This window comes from Mobula hypostoma, chromosome 3 (assembly GCF_963921235.1).
Source record: "Mobula hypostoma chromosome 3, sMobHyp1.1, whole genome shotgun sequence".
Taxonomy (NCBI): domain Eukaryota; kingdom Metazoa; phylum Chordata; class Chondrichthyes; order Myliobatiformes; family Myliobatidae; genus Mobula; species Mobula hypostoma.
In genome coordinates, this window is record NC_086099.1 from 158,548,484 (window position 1) to 158,562,414 (window position 13,931).

Below are 13,931 nucleotides of genomic sequence, written 5' to 3' on the forward strand. Positions count from 1 at the left end.
TTAAGGACATTGTTGTGCAGGCAATGAATCTGATCCTATCTCGTGGATTGAATCATCGCCAGTTTCAGCAGTTTTTGTCGGATACAGAGGCAGAATATGGGGACCTGGCTTATTTCTGCAATGTACGCTGGCTTAGCCGAGGGTCAATGCTGGAAAGAGTATTTGCATTGCATGAAGAGGTGGCAGTATTCCTTGAAAGCAAAAATGAGGATGCTTCACATTTTCGTGATCCTAATTGGCTTGCAACCTTGGCATTTCTTGTGAACATTACATCTCATTTAAATAACTTGAATTTACAACTTCAAGGAAAAAATCAGCTGATACATGAGATGTATGGTCATATTGTGGCCTTTGAAAGAAAGCTGCAATTGTGGGAGTATCAGCTTCAAAAAGGAAATTGTGCACATTTTCTCACTTTTCAAAAAAGTAAAGCACAAGATCTAGGCATTTTTGTGAATATGCTCCAAGAATTGAGAAGAGAGTTTTCATCTCATTTTGCTGATTATTGCTTGCATGCAAATGAGTTCAAGCTGTTTGCTACTCCATTTGATGTGGAAGTGGACACTGCATCAGAAAATTTTCAAATGTAATTGATTGAGATGCAGTGTGATGACATATTGAGATCGAAATTTCATTCTGAAGATTTCGTCAGTGCTTGACTTCTATAGAAAATATATTCATCCAAGTGGGAAGTATCCTAACTTAGTGGACCATACAAGTTCGATGGCATCATTGTTTGAAGGCACTTATCTGTGTGAGCAATTATTTTCATAAATGAAGCACACCAAGAACCATATGAGAACAAGATTGACTGATGCCCATCTGGTTAATGTCTTGCTCTTCCATCAACAAGTCTGACACCCAATATTGAGAAGCTTTCAACCAACAAACAGCATCAAGTTTCACATTGATTTATCGACTGTTTGCATTAAAATTTTCTTTTTTATTGTACTTAATTTACTACCATTCAATGCATCATGTTCATACATTTTATTTTTAAAGATTCTTTGTCCTTTTAATAGATTCAAAAGATTAAAAGATGCCTTGATTGAAATAAATTGCAACTAAACTGAGTTCTTTGACTACTAATTGGCATCCTTGGTTAAGCACAAATGATTTTCTATCATGCGTTATTTATTAATTTGAGGCAAAGCATAACTAGATGTACTTAAATGGATAATTCCCATATTTCATGTTTTTATGGCATTTATCTGGCCCACCGTCCGCTCATTAATACGCGATCCGGCCCAAAGAGGCAAAGAGGTTGCCGACCCCTGCCCTAAAGCTTAACCTCCAGGTTGAGTCGGTTGTGAAGAAGCCGAATGCAATGTTGGCATTCATTTCTAGAGGTATAGAATAAAAGAGCAGGGATGTGATGTTAAAGCTCAATCAGGCACCTGTGAGACCACACTTGGAGTATTGTGTGCAGTTTTGGGCTCCTTATTTTAGAAAGGTTATACCGACATTGGAGAGGGTTCAGAGTAGATTCACGAGAATGATTCCAAGAATAAAAGGGTTACCGTATGAGGAATGTCTGGCAGCTCTTGGGCTGTTCTCTGGAGTTTAGGAGAATGAGGGAGGGTCTTTTAGAAACATTCCAAATGTTAAAAGGCCTGAACAGATTAGATATGACAAAGTTATTTCCCATGGTAGGGGATTCTAGGACAAGAGGCCATGACTCCAGGATTGAACGACGTCCATTTAGAACTGAGATGCGGAGAAATTACTTTAGTCAGAGGGTGGTAAATCTGTGGAATCTGTTGCCATGAGCAGCTGTGGAGGCCAAGTCATTGGGTGTATTTAAGGCAGAGACAGATGGGTTCTTGATTAGCTAGGGCATCAAGAGGTATGGGGTGAAAGCAGGGGAGTGGGGGTGACTGGAAGAATTGGATCAGCCCATGACTGAATGGGCTAAACAAGGAGAAAATTCAATGGGCCAAATGGCCCGTTTCTGCTCTTATATCTTACGACCTTATGGTCTAAGCCAGAATGAAAACTTTTTTCACCAGGTTGAACTTTTCACATCCACACAGACCTAATATTGGCTGTATTCTCGTATCAACAATCAGTAGCTGTGACTTTAGGTGCTTCCCTCTGTGCTTGATGGTCACCGTTCAGCCCCCTTTTACTAGAACATCCTGACCAGTATATTAATGTGAGAGCATTGTAATCATCCATGGATAACAGATTCACCAGGTCTCCAGTATCAAGCTTGAATTGAATTACGGTCTCATTCACAGTCACTTGAACGATCCATCCTGTTTTATCAACACTAGTCACCTGTAGAGAATCCACAAAGAATAATTCTATTTCCTCCTCAATGTGTGCCCCAGCTTTGCAGCACTTTGCAAACTGGTTCTTCTTCCCACGTTTATTGCAGGACTTTCTGTAAGTAGAATATGTCTTTGCAATGTGACGCCCTCCACGTCTGCTGCATTTGCTCTTTGCTTTGTTGCTGAATTTAGAGCTTAGAGGGATATTGGCTGAACACAGGAAACTGGATTTAGCTGGGTGGACAGCTTTGTCAACTTAGACTATTTCAGCCAAAGGGTGTGTACCCATGCTGCATTGCTCCATGAATCCGTGACTCTATATCAATCACGCCACACCTGCTTAGAGTCATTAATCATATTACAAGTTGTCCTAGAGATGGGTATGTCAGTACCTCCAGTTGAGCTCTGTCTTTTTGTGTGTTTCCCCCAGCTGCCAGTCTTTGGTTTTGTATTACCATGTGCTCCTGTCCCCACTCCTTCTCTGTTCCAGTCCTGTATTACTGAGTACTCCGTCTCTCATCTGTTTCTCATTATTACCTGTATTGCTGTCACCTGTGTCTCATTGTGCTCCACCTATCACCTGCCTCTCTGTTTATTGCTCAGTGTATTTCAGTCCTGTGTTTTCACCTGTTTGTTACCAGATTGTGCCAGTGAAATTTCCTGAGCCTTTCCGGCATTTGTATCTGTACTCTATCTGTCTGAATATCAACTCTGCCTGTTTTGTGATTCTGGTTTTGGTTTTGGATTTCTCTGGATGTTTTGATCTCTGCCTGAACTTTGACTCCAAAATTGTTTGCACCTCAGTATTTGTTACTCAATTAATATCACTGTGTGCACAGTACTGGGTTTGCGATTGGATCAGTGCTCCAGTGCCCTGACAGGATAGTGGATTGTTCCCCTAATGAATGCATAGCTGAGGAATTGATGCAGGGGTCAGGGTTTTAGGGTTTTGGATTTTTGGATCATTGGGATCTTTTCTGGGGAAGGCATAACCTGTAGAAAAGGGATTGTTACACTTGAACCTAAAAGGGACCAGCATCCCTACAGACAGGCTTGCAAGAGCTGTTGGGGAGGGTTTAAACTAATTTGGCAGGGAGATAGGAAGCAAGGTGATAGGGTTGAGGATGGGGCAGTTGGTATACAAGTTGATGCTGTGTACAGTGAGACTGTGATGAAGGACAGGTGAATGGATGATTGATCAAAATTGTAGTCAGTGGAATGGGTTGAAGTGTAACAAGTGTAACAAAATTGAAAAGGGTAATTAATTCAGGACTTCAGGTATTATATTTGAATACGCATAGTGGTGTGTGGTGGGCATCCATCTGTCTGGAAGAACAATGGGTGATCATTGTCATCATCACAAGCTTGGGTGGAAGTATGGAGACCCTGAGGTGCCCAGTCACCAAGATGCCCCTCTTGTCCTCAATAGTGTAGTCCAAAGGAAAGCTTATGAAGCAATATCTTTGGCACCAGCTTGGCTGCAGGAGCTGCCAGAAAAATGTTTAATAACATCCAGTTGCTGTAGGGGCTGCACTCCGGATATTCTGTCTGGGTTTACTTCCATAGCCTTCGCCTCTCATGCGGTTGCTCACAAGGCAGTGAGACTATTTGCAAATAGCTGGGGATCTGGTTCACGAGCACCAGGTGTGTCCACATACTGGTTGGCCTGTGTGCTGCGTGTGCAGGGGCCTGATCTCCTCGGTCATTCAGCCTGTCTGAAAGGAGTTCAGTTTCCGTGTGTCACCAGCGAGGAGGCACTACATGAGGCTTTCTGTTGGGGAGGCTACGTACCGGCAGGGAGATGACTTGCACATTCAGCTCACCTTTTTGCAAGCAGTGGAAGCTGGAGGTGAGAGCAACAAGCACTACCCACTACACAACCAGCCTAGACACATCACAATAGCCATTTTGATACCAATGCACATAGTATACGTATGTAATAATGGGCATCACTGAGTCATGGCTGAAAGAAGATCATAGTTGGAACTTAAAAATCAAGGATACACATTGTATCAAAATAGCAGACAGGTAGACAAAGGGGTGGGGTGTCTCAGTTGGTTAAAATTGAATCATTAGAAAGAGGTGACATAGGATTGGAAGACATAGAATCCTTATGGGTAGAGTTAAGAAAATGCAAGTGTTTTTATTTTTTTAAAAAAGCAGGAACCTGTTAGAAGTTACATACAGGCCTTCAAACAGTAACCAGGATATGGGGCACCAATTATGAGGAGATAAACTTGTAAAAAGGACAATGTTACAATAGTCATGGGGATTTCAATATGCTGGTGCTGGATCTCAAGAGCAGGAATTTGTAGAATGCCTGAGAGATTGTTTTTTAGAGTAGTTGTTGTGAGTCCATGAGAGAAGAGGTTATTCTGGATTGGGGGTTGTGCAATGCACTAGATTTTTATCAAGGAGCTTAAGGCAAAGGAACTCTGAAGGTAGTGATCACAATATGATAGAATTCACCCTGTAGTTTGAAAGGCAGAAGCCAAAGGCAGATGTATCGGTATAACAGTGGAGTAAAGGGAATTACAGAAGCATGAGCTGGATGAAGTTGACTGGAAGGGGATAATGGCAGGGATGATGACAGCATAGCAATGACTGGTGCTGCTGAAAGCAATTTAGAAGATGCAGGATAGATACATCCCAAAGAAACTGAAGCATTCTAAAGGGAGGATGACTCAATGAGGCTGACAGCTGAAATTAAATACAGCAATAAAGCAAATAAGAGGGCATATAATGTAACAAAAATGAGTTGGGAAATTAGAAGATTGGGAAGCTTTTAAAATCAAGAAGGCAACTAAAAAAGACATAATGAGATAAATGATGAAATACGAAGTTAAGTTAGCCAATAATAGAGGATATAAGAAAATCTGATTCGATATATAAGGTGCAAAAGAGAGGTGAGAAAGAATATCAGACTGTTTGAAAATTAATGTTGAGGGGTAGTAATGGGGGACAAGGAAATGCCAGACAAAATTAAGCAAGTATTTTGTGGCACTCTTCACTGTGAAAGATACCAGCATTATGCCAGAAATTTGAGAGTAACAGAGGGCAGAAGTGAGTATACTTGCTATTGCTAAGGAGAAGGTACTTGGGAAGCTGAGAGTTCTGAAGATTAATAATTCACATGCATTAGGTGGACTGCACTCAGGACTCTGAAGGAGGTAGCTGAAGAGATTGTAGAAGCATTTCAGTGATCTTCCAAGTATCACTAGATTCTGGAATGGATCTGAAGGACTGAAAATTTGCAAATGCCACTCTTTAAGAAGGGAGGGAGGCAGAAGAAAGGAAATTATAGGCTAGTTTGTTAGTCTTTAGTGGTTGGGAGGATGTTAGAGTCCATTATTAAGAATGACGTTTCAAAGTACTTGGAGCACATGATAAAATAGGCCTAAGTCTTTAAGGGGAAATCTTGTCTTACAAATCTGTTGGAACTCTGAGGAAATAACAGGCAGGATAGACAAAGGAGAGTCAGTGGCTGTTGCTTACTTGAATTTTCAGAAGGCTTTGGACAAGTTACTACACATGAGGCAGCTTAATAAGATAAGAACCCATGGTATTACAGAAAATATGCCAGCATGGATAGAAGATTGGCTGACTGGCAGGAGGCAAAGAGTGGGTTTAGCTGCCAGTGCCAGATGGTGTTCTGTGGGGATCAGAGTTAGAACTGCTTTTTCTGTTATATATCAATGATTTAGATGAAGAAATTGATGGGTTTGTGATCAAGTTTGCGGAAGATACAAAGATAGTGGGCAGGTAGTATTAAGGAAGCAGGGCGCCTGCAGTAGGACTTAAACAGATTGGGGGAATGGGGAAAGAAGTGGAAGTGGATGATGGTGTAGGGAAGTGTATGGTCATGCGCCTCAGTAGTAGGAATAAAGGCATAGACAATTTTCTAACCGGGAGAAAATTCAAAAACCAAAGGTGGAAGGGAACTTGGGAGTCCTCATGAAGGAATCTGTAAAGGCTAACTTGAAGGTTGAGTTAGTGGTAAAGAAGGCAAATGCAATGTTAGCATTCATTTTAAGAAGACTAGAATATAAAAGCAAGGATATAATGCTGAGGCTTTATAAGGCTTAATTTAGACCACACAAGGCATTGTGAGCAATTTTTGGTCCCCTATCTGAGGAAAAAATCTGCTGGCATCTGATGGTCTGGAGGAGGTTCACGATATTGATTCTGGGAATGAAAGGGCTAAACATGTGAAGAATGTTTGATGGCTCTGGGCCTGTACTCTCTGTAGTTTAGAAGAATGAGGGGGCTCTCACTGAAATCTTTTGAATATTGAGAAGCCAAAATAGAGTGGATGTGGAGAGTATGTTTCCTATAGTGGGGAAGTCTGGGGCTACAGGCCACAGCCTCAGATAGAAGGACGTCCATTTAGAACAGAAATGAGGAGGAATTTCTTTAACTAGAGGACGGTCAGTCTGTGGAATTCATTGCTGCAGACAACTTTGGAGGCCAAATCATTAGGTATATTTAAAAGCAAAAGTTGATAGGTTCTTGATCAGTCAGGGTGTCAATCATTACGGGGAGAAGACAGGAGAATGGGTTTGAGTTGGTTAGGTGGGTCGTATGGCCTAAGTCAGTTCCTATATCTTGTGCATTATTGCTCTAATATTGAAACAACCATCCATTTTCCAAAAAGGAACAGATTATGAAAGGAACAGATTTGTTGCTGCATTTGTTTAATAAAAAGGTTACGAAGGGATTGTGACATGTTACAACCAATTCATCCATAATGTTGTTAAATGGTAAAGGACCTCCTGCTCCCAGTTCACTTATTTGTTTATTTATAGTGCAGGTTCTTTGTAATTGTACAAAACTGCTAAAGGAACGGAAAAGTTGGGAGAAATTTTTTTCTTGGATAGTGGGAATAAGAGAAGTGAAGTAGATGAGTTAACTTCTCAGGAGAATAGCCAGAGGGAGAAAATTCAGTACTATGGCTGGATTGCAATGTCTAATCAACTTGAAATAATGTCTGCAGGTTTTATCTTTGCTGAAATAAGACACAAGAAAAACAGGGCTTGACTGGCTAACAGATAACTCACTGAAATCTGGAGCAGCACACAAAGCTCTGGTGAAGTTCAGCGGGTCAGGTGATATCCACGGAGGGAAATTGACAATTGATGTTTCAAGTTGATACCTTTCATCTGGACTGGAGATAAAGTCTAGAGTTCAGCATTTTGAAAAGGTTTATTCATCTCAGTCTAGAGAAGGGTCTTGACCTGAAACATCTTCAATCCATTTCCCTGCATAGACAATGCCTGACCTGCTGAGTTCCTCTAGCACTTTGTATATGTCTCACTGAAGTGTAAAGTAAATAGAGTCTTCGAGAGACAAGAACGAAGTTAACTCATAAAAAGAAAATTTAAAAAGCATTGTTCAAAAATGCAAGAAAAGTTTATCAGACTTGAAAATAAACCTGTGAATTTGTGACTGGATTTGGCTCCATGTTCATAGATGGTTTCCTTACGCAACACCCCCGAATTCCTCCTCCTCACCTCATATTCCTTCCCACCTTATTTTTTTTCATAATCTCCCCGAACTTTGGCAATATCTTCTAGGCAACTTCAGGCCAAAATTCTATTGACCCTGTGAGACAATGAGTCTGAACCTACATGTTGGGATTTATCATTTCCTCAAGGGAATAAAGCACAATGCTTCCTTGATGGAAGCATATCTCAGTTTTAATTTTGCAATGGATTTCCCATTTCTCATGAGAAATCATCTTAGTAAATATGTTGCAGAGCATAAATGGGTGGAGTCTGGTTTCTTGGCTAAGTTAAGTCTGAAGGGTTGATAGCAATAGCTACAAAGTGCAAGAATCACAGGGGGCATGAGGAATAGAAAACATGCTGTAGGAACCCAGCAGGCCAAGTAGCATCTATGGAAAAGAGTACAGTTGACGTTTCAGACCGAGGTTCTTCATCAGGACACTGCCTGGTCAGGACTGCTGAGTTCCTCCAGCATTTTGTGAGTGTTACTTAGATTTCTAGCATCTGCAGATTTTCTCTTGTTTGTGAGATGATAAACAATTTCTTTTCAGTGCAACTGGTCAGAATTTGAAAGTGTAGTGCCTCGCTAGGTGATGTACACATATTTAATTCACTTCAAAGGAAAATGGAAGAAATACTCAAAGTAGAAACTTTATAGAGATGAAGGGAAAAGAATTGAATTTCTCATTGAAAGACACGCAATGACTCAATGGGGCAAATGCTTTCTTCCATGCTGTATTATTCCGATTTTTTTGATACTGTGTAAGCAAAGTGCTCTGGATTCCAAATATTTGTTCTTGTTGGGTAAAATAAAGTATAAATTCAACTGGTCAATCAGCAGAAATAGTTTGGAAAAATTCCAGTAGATAATATTCTACTGGCATAAAGTCATATTGTTTACAGATAAATCATTTCTCTAGACATGGCTCCAGGCAAATGAATTTTAGGGGGCTCAAGGAATTTGCTCTCAGACTAAATTTTCCCAAAGACAGTCTAGTCTTTAAAGATTAAAGGGAGGTGAGAATGGTTAGAAATAATAATTTGTGCATTGTAAACAATGGTCAGGAGTTTTAAGCCAACTGTCATCTGTCAAAATTTCACGAACTGTATCTTTTAATCTTCAAACACAAAATGATTCACTGTGTCACTATCTCACTCTGTTGTAAGTAACCTTATGAAAAATCCAAACTCTTCTATTAGTACAATGGTATTTTGATAAGCCATTTATTTTTAAGCAGATGGGAACATTTCCTTAGAATTTTTCTTTTGGTAATAGATCAGTGTGTTAAAATTCTTTGGCAGGAGAAACCAAACTTATGTCATTTATGGAGAAGATAAGTACAGCATACAAGCAATGTGAACATTCAGAAAACTCCACTTTTTTTCTCAAGGTTACATCACAAAGTCATAAATTAAAGGGGAACTTCTGGGAGACAACTGAAGAACTACCATTGAACTGCTGTGAGAGGAAGATATTAACTCGTAATCCAATATGGAAAATAATAGTTCTGTTAAATTTCTGCAGGTCATATATCAAACTGCAGTCCTAGTAATTTGTATATATTGTTTTATTCAGTTATCAAAAATATTAGTGTAGACTTTTTTAATGCAATTTAAGGTTTCTGTTGATTGAATCACAGAATCAAAGAAAATTAGTGTCATAGGTCCATGACAGGCAAGTCCAGATCCTTTGAATGAATATTAAAACAATGTGCCAATTTAATTTAGCTTTCAACCATCTTCATGAGGAGTGAGTTATGGACCCTATACATTCATTATGTAAAAAATACTTTCCTTCACTATTATCATAACACCAGTATCTTTTGTTCATTGTTTAAAGTATGTGCGGCTATTTCCTGAACCATCTACTAAGGAGAACAGCTTCATTCTACCCAAGTGAAATTTTACAGCTTTTTCAAATTGATCCTTAATATTCATTGCTCCAAGGAAAAGAATCCTAGCTTCTCCAGTTTAAACATGGAGCTGGAATCCAGCCTAGAACATTCCAGCAAATGTTTTATGCACCTACTCTCAGACCTTCACCTACTCCCAAGTTTTTATTGACTAACAGCATTTTATAAAGTTTCCACATAATTCCTTCGACTTTATATTTGTGAACCCCAAGAACCCAAATTCTTTGCTGCCACCAGTCCTACCACTTTCAAAGATTCCTTAGCTTGTAAGAAAATTTCCGAACAACCATATAAATAAAGTATTGATTGGTCATGAACAGATGCAATTTTGAATGGCGTGCTCCTGCTCCTATTTTCTTACACTTCTATATTTTTACATTTAACCTTTCCCAACATCCAAGCACCCAAACTGACTTACAGATGAAGCAAAAATTCACTTAAACTTCTTCGAATCTAATAAATTTCATGAATGATCATAATGTTCTGGGTCAACCAACTGCATACTTTGTGACCATTTTGTGAAGCACTTCAGATTACTTTATAGGGGTGAACCCGAGCTTCCAATTGTTTGGCATTTTAGTTGTCCACCTTATTCCCACTCTGATCTATCTATCTATCTTATGATGCCCTGCACAGTTTTAATGTGCCTCAACATAAGCTTGAGAAACAACACATTATTTTCCATTTATAAATATTGAACCATCCAAATTCAATATTGTATTCAGCATTTTCAGATACCTCACATTCTCACTTTATCAAAGCTATGGTAACTTCTTTTTCTCTCTTTGGAGGTTTTGTCCATTTTGCTGGGTATTTTCAAAATTCTTCTTTTAGTTTCCAGTTTCTGTGACACCTCTACCTATATTTCACAGCTTTAGCATTTCTACCTATTCCTTTTCCTTCTCCTGACAGACTCTTAGCTACCTGCTTCCTGCAACTTAGATGAGACTACCTCCCTATAGCTCTTATCTATCGCCTCCACGTGCTTCCGTATGAGCTGAATGCTAACCAGCTGCAGCTCCAGTTCCCTCATATAGTCTGTAAGGAGCTGAAGCTGCATGCACCTTACATTGACGTAGTAATCAGGGAGAGTGGAGGCCTCCCATTTCTCTCAGATCTTTTGTGAGGAGCACACCACTGATCTGGGATCCCTTCTCACTACTCTAACTAGACATTAATAGACAAACAAAGAAAGACCTGACAGAAATCACAACCTATCTTTCACTTTTTCTCACTGAAACAAACTGAGTCAAAGCTACTCCACTCTGTCCTACTCACATTCACAATGGCTGCTCTGCTTAAACTTAACTTTTTTTAAATGACCCTTGCCAAATGCCTATTAACTCAAATGATCGCTAATCTCCACAGTAAGTCCCAACAGACCTTGCCTACTTTTGAAATCTGGTGCTTCAACCCCAGAAGCAACTGTCTGCTTGATCTCAATCTCCAACAAAATTCCCAACAGACCCTGCTCACATTTAAATCTGGTGTGTAAAACACAAAAGCAACTGCCTCCACAATCTCAATTTCCATAGAAAGATATCATCAAAAGAAAGGGGCCAATAACTACAAACAGATTTTTAACTTCTTTAAATATAGAATTGTAATTTAATCATTTGCTAAGGTGGTCATATTTCTGGCAACATACATCAAAGTTGCTGGTGAACGCAGCAGGCCAGGCAGCATCTCTAGGAAGAGGTGCAGTCGACGTTTCAGGCCGAGACCCTTCGTCAGGACCTGTTGTTTGTTGGTCATATTTCTGCTTATGTTTCTTAAATAGCTGCAGTGAACAAGAATAGGCATTAACTTTTCTAAGAAACACTTTGTATGATTTTTTGTGAATCACTTGTTGCTATAACTATAATTAAATATAAATAGTAAGTAGATTTGTATTATGAAATATTTGCAAGACAGCAAATATTATACAGGCTACAGTTATGCATTGAAATCTGTGAAACTACCCTTGAAATTGCTGTGATGTAAGTTAATAGCATTAATGCTGAGGGAGATGTATGGCATAGAGGTTCTGATGGAGATATGTGAGAACAATATTTCTTGTTATAATATTATAAGTAAGCAAATAAGCATGTGTGTGGCTGGATGTGATGGCATTGGCAGTTATGGACAGATAGCATGACAAAAAGGCATTTTGAATGTGCAGAAACACACACAAAATGCTAGGGGACTCAACAGGTCAGGTAGCATCTATGGAGAGAAATAAATATACAAAGTCTCAGCCCAAGAATCTTCATCAGGACTTTATCACAACATCAGGACTTCATCATGAGCTCTAGTGAATGGTCTCCACACAAAAGATCGATTGGTCTGCTACTTAGTCCTCAGAGTTGCTCCAGAATTTTGTTTGTAATGCTCAAGTTTCCAGCATATGCAGAATCTCTTATGTCTAGGATACAAGACCACAAGATATATGATCAGAATTAGGCCATCTGGCCCATCGAGGTTGCTCCACCATTTCATTATGGCTGATCCATTTTTTCTCTCAACCCCAATCTCCTGCCTTCTCCCCATATCCCTTCATGCCCTGTCCAATCAAGAATATATCAACCTCTCCTTACATATACATAAAGACTTGGTCTCCACAACTGCCTGTGGCAAAGAATTCCACAGATTCACCACCCTCGGGCTAAAGAAACTCCTCTTCATATTCATTCTAAAAGAACACCCCGCTGTTCTGAAGCTGTGACCTCTGGTCTTAGACTCCCCCACCATAGGAAACATCCTCTCCACATCCACTCTATCAAGGCCTTTCACCATTCAGTAAGTTTAAATTAGGTCACCCTTCATTTTCTGAACTCGAGTAAATACAGGCCCTGAGCCATCAAATGCTCTTCATATGAAAAGTGATTCAATCCTGGAATCATTTCTGTGAACCTCCTTTGAACCCTTTCCAGTTTCAGCAATACACCAAGTAAAGCTCACCAGTGCTTTATAAATTCTCAACACTACATCTTTGCTTTTATATTCTAGTTGTCTTGGAATGAATGCTAACATTGCATTCCTTCCTCACTCAACCTGCAAATTAACCTTTAGGGAATCCTGCACAAGGACTACTAAAGTCCCTTTGCACCTCAGTTGTTTGTATTTTCTCTCCATTTAGAAAATAATCAATACCTTCACTTCTTCTACCAAAGTGTATGACCATACACTTCCTGACACTGTTATTTCTTTGCCCATTCTTCTAATCTAAGTCCTTCTGTAGCTTTTCTACTTCCTCAAAACTACCAGCCCCTCCACCTATCTTCTTATTGTCTGCAAGCATTTCAACAAAGCCATCAATTTCATCATCCAAATCACTGGCATACAATGTAAAAAGAATTAGTTCCACAACAGACCCCTGTAGAATACCACTAGTCACCAACAAGCAACCAGAAAAAGCTCATTTTATTCCCACACTCTGCCCCCTGTCAATCAGCCACTGCTATCCATGCTAGAATTTTTCCTGTAATACCATGGGCTCATAGTTTGTGAAGCAGCCGTATATGAGGCACCTTGTCAAAGTCCATCTAAAAATCCAAGTACACAGCATCAACCAATTTTCCTTTAGTTATTTCTTCAAAGAATTCCATCAGATGTGTCATACAAGATTTTCCCTTGAAGAAGCCATGTTGACTATGGCCTATTTTATCATGTACATCCAAGTACCCTGAGACCTCATCCTTAATAATTGACATCTTCCCAACCACTGAGGTTAGAATAACTGGCCTGTAACTCCCTTTCTTTTACCTCTCTCCCATCTTGAAGAGTGGAGTAACATTTGCAACTTTCCAGGCTTCCAGAACCACTCCAGAATCTAGTAATTTTTGCAAGATCATTACTAATACCTTCATGATCTCTTCAGCCACCTCTTTAAGAATCCTAAGGTTGGTCCAGACGACTTACCTATCTTCAGATCTTTCAGTTTCCCAAGAACCTTCTCTCTAGTAATGGTAACTTCACAGACTTCATGACCCCTGACACTTGGAACTTCCACCATACTGCTAGTGTCTTCCACAGTGAAAATACTTATTCAGTTCATCCACTATTTCCTTGTCCTCCATCATTATCTCTGCTGCATCGCTTTCCAGCCTTCTAATATTCACTCTTACCTCTCTTTTACACTTTATGTATCTAAAGAAACTTCAGATATTCTCTTTACTATTATTGTCCAGCTTACTTTCATATTCTATTTTTACATCCTTAGTGAATTATTTAGTTGCCTTCTGTTGGTTTTTAAATGCTTC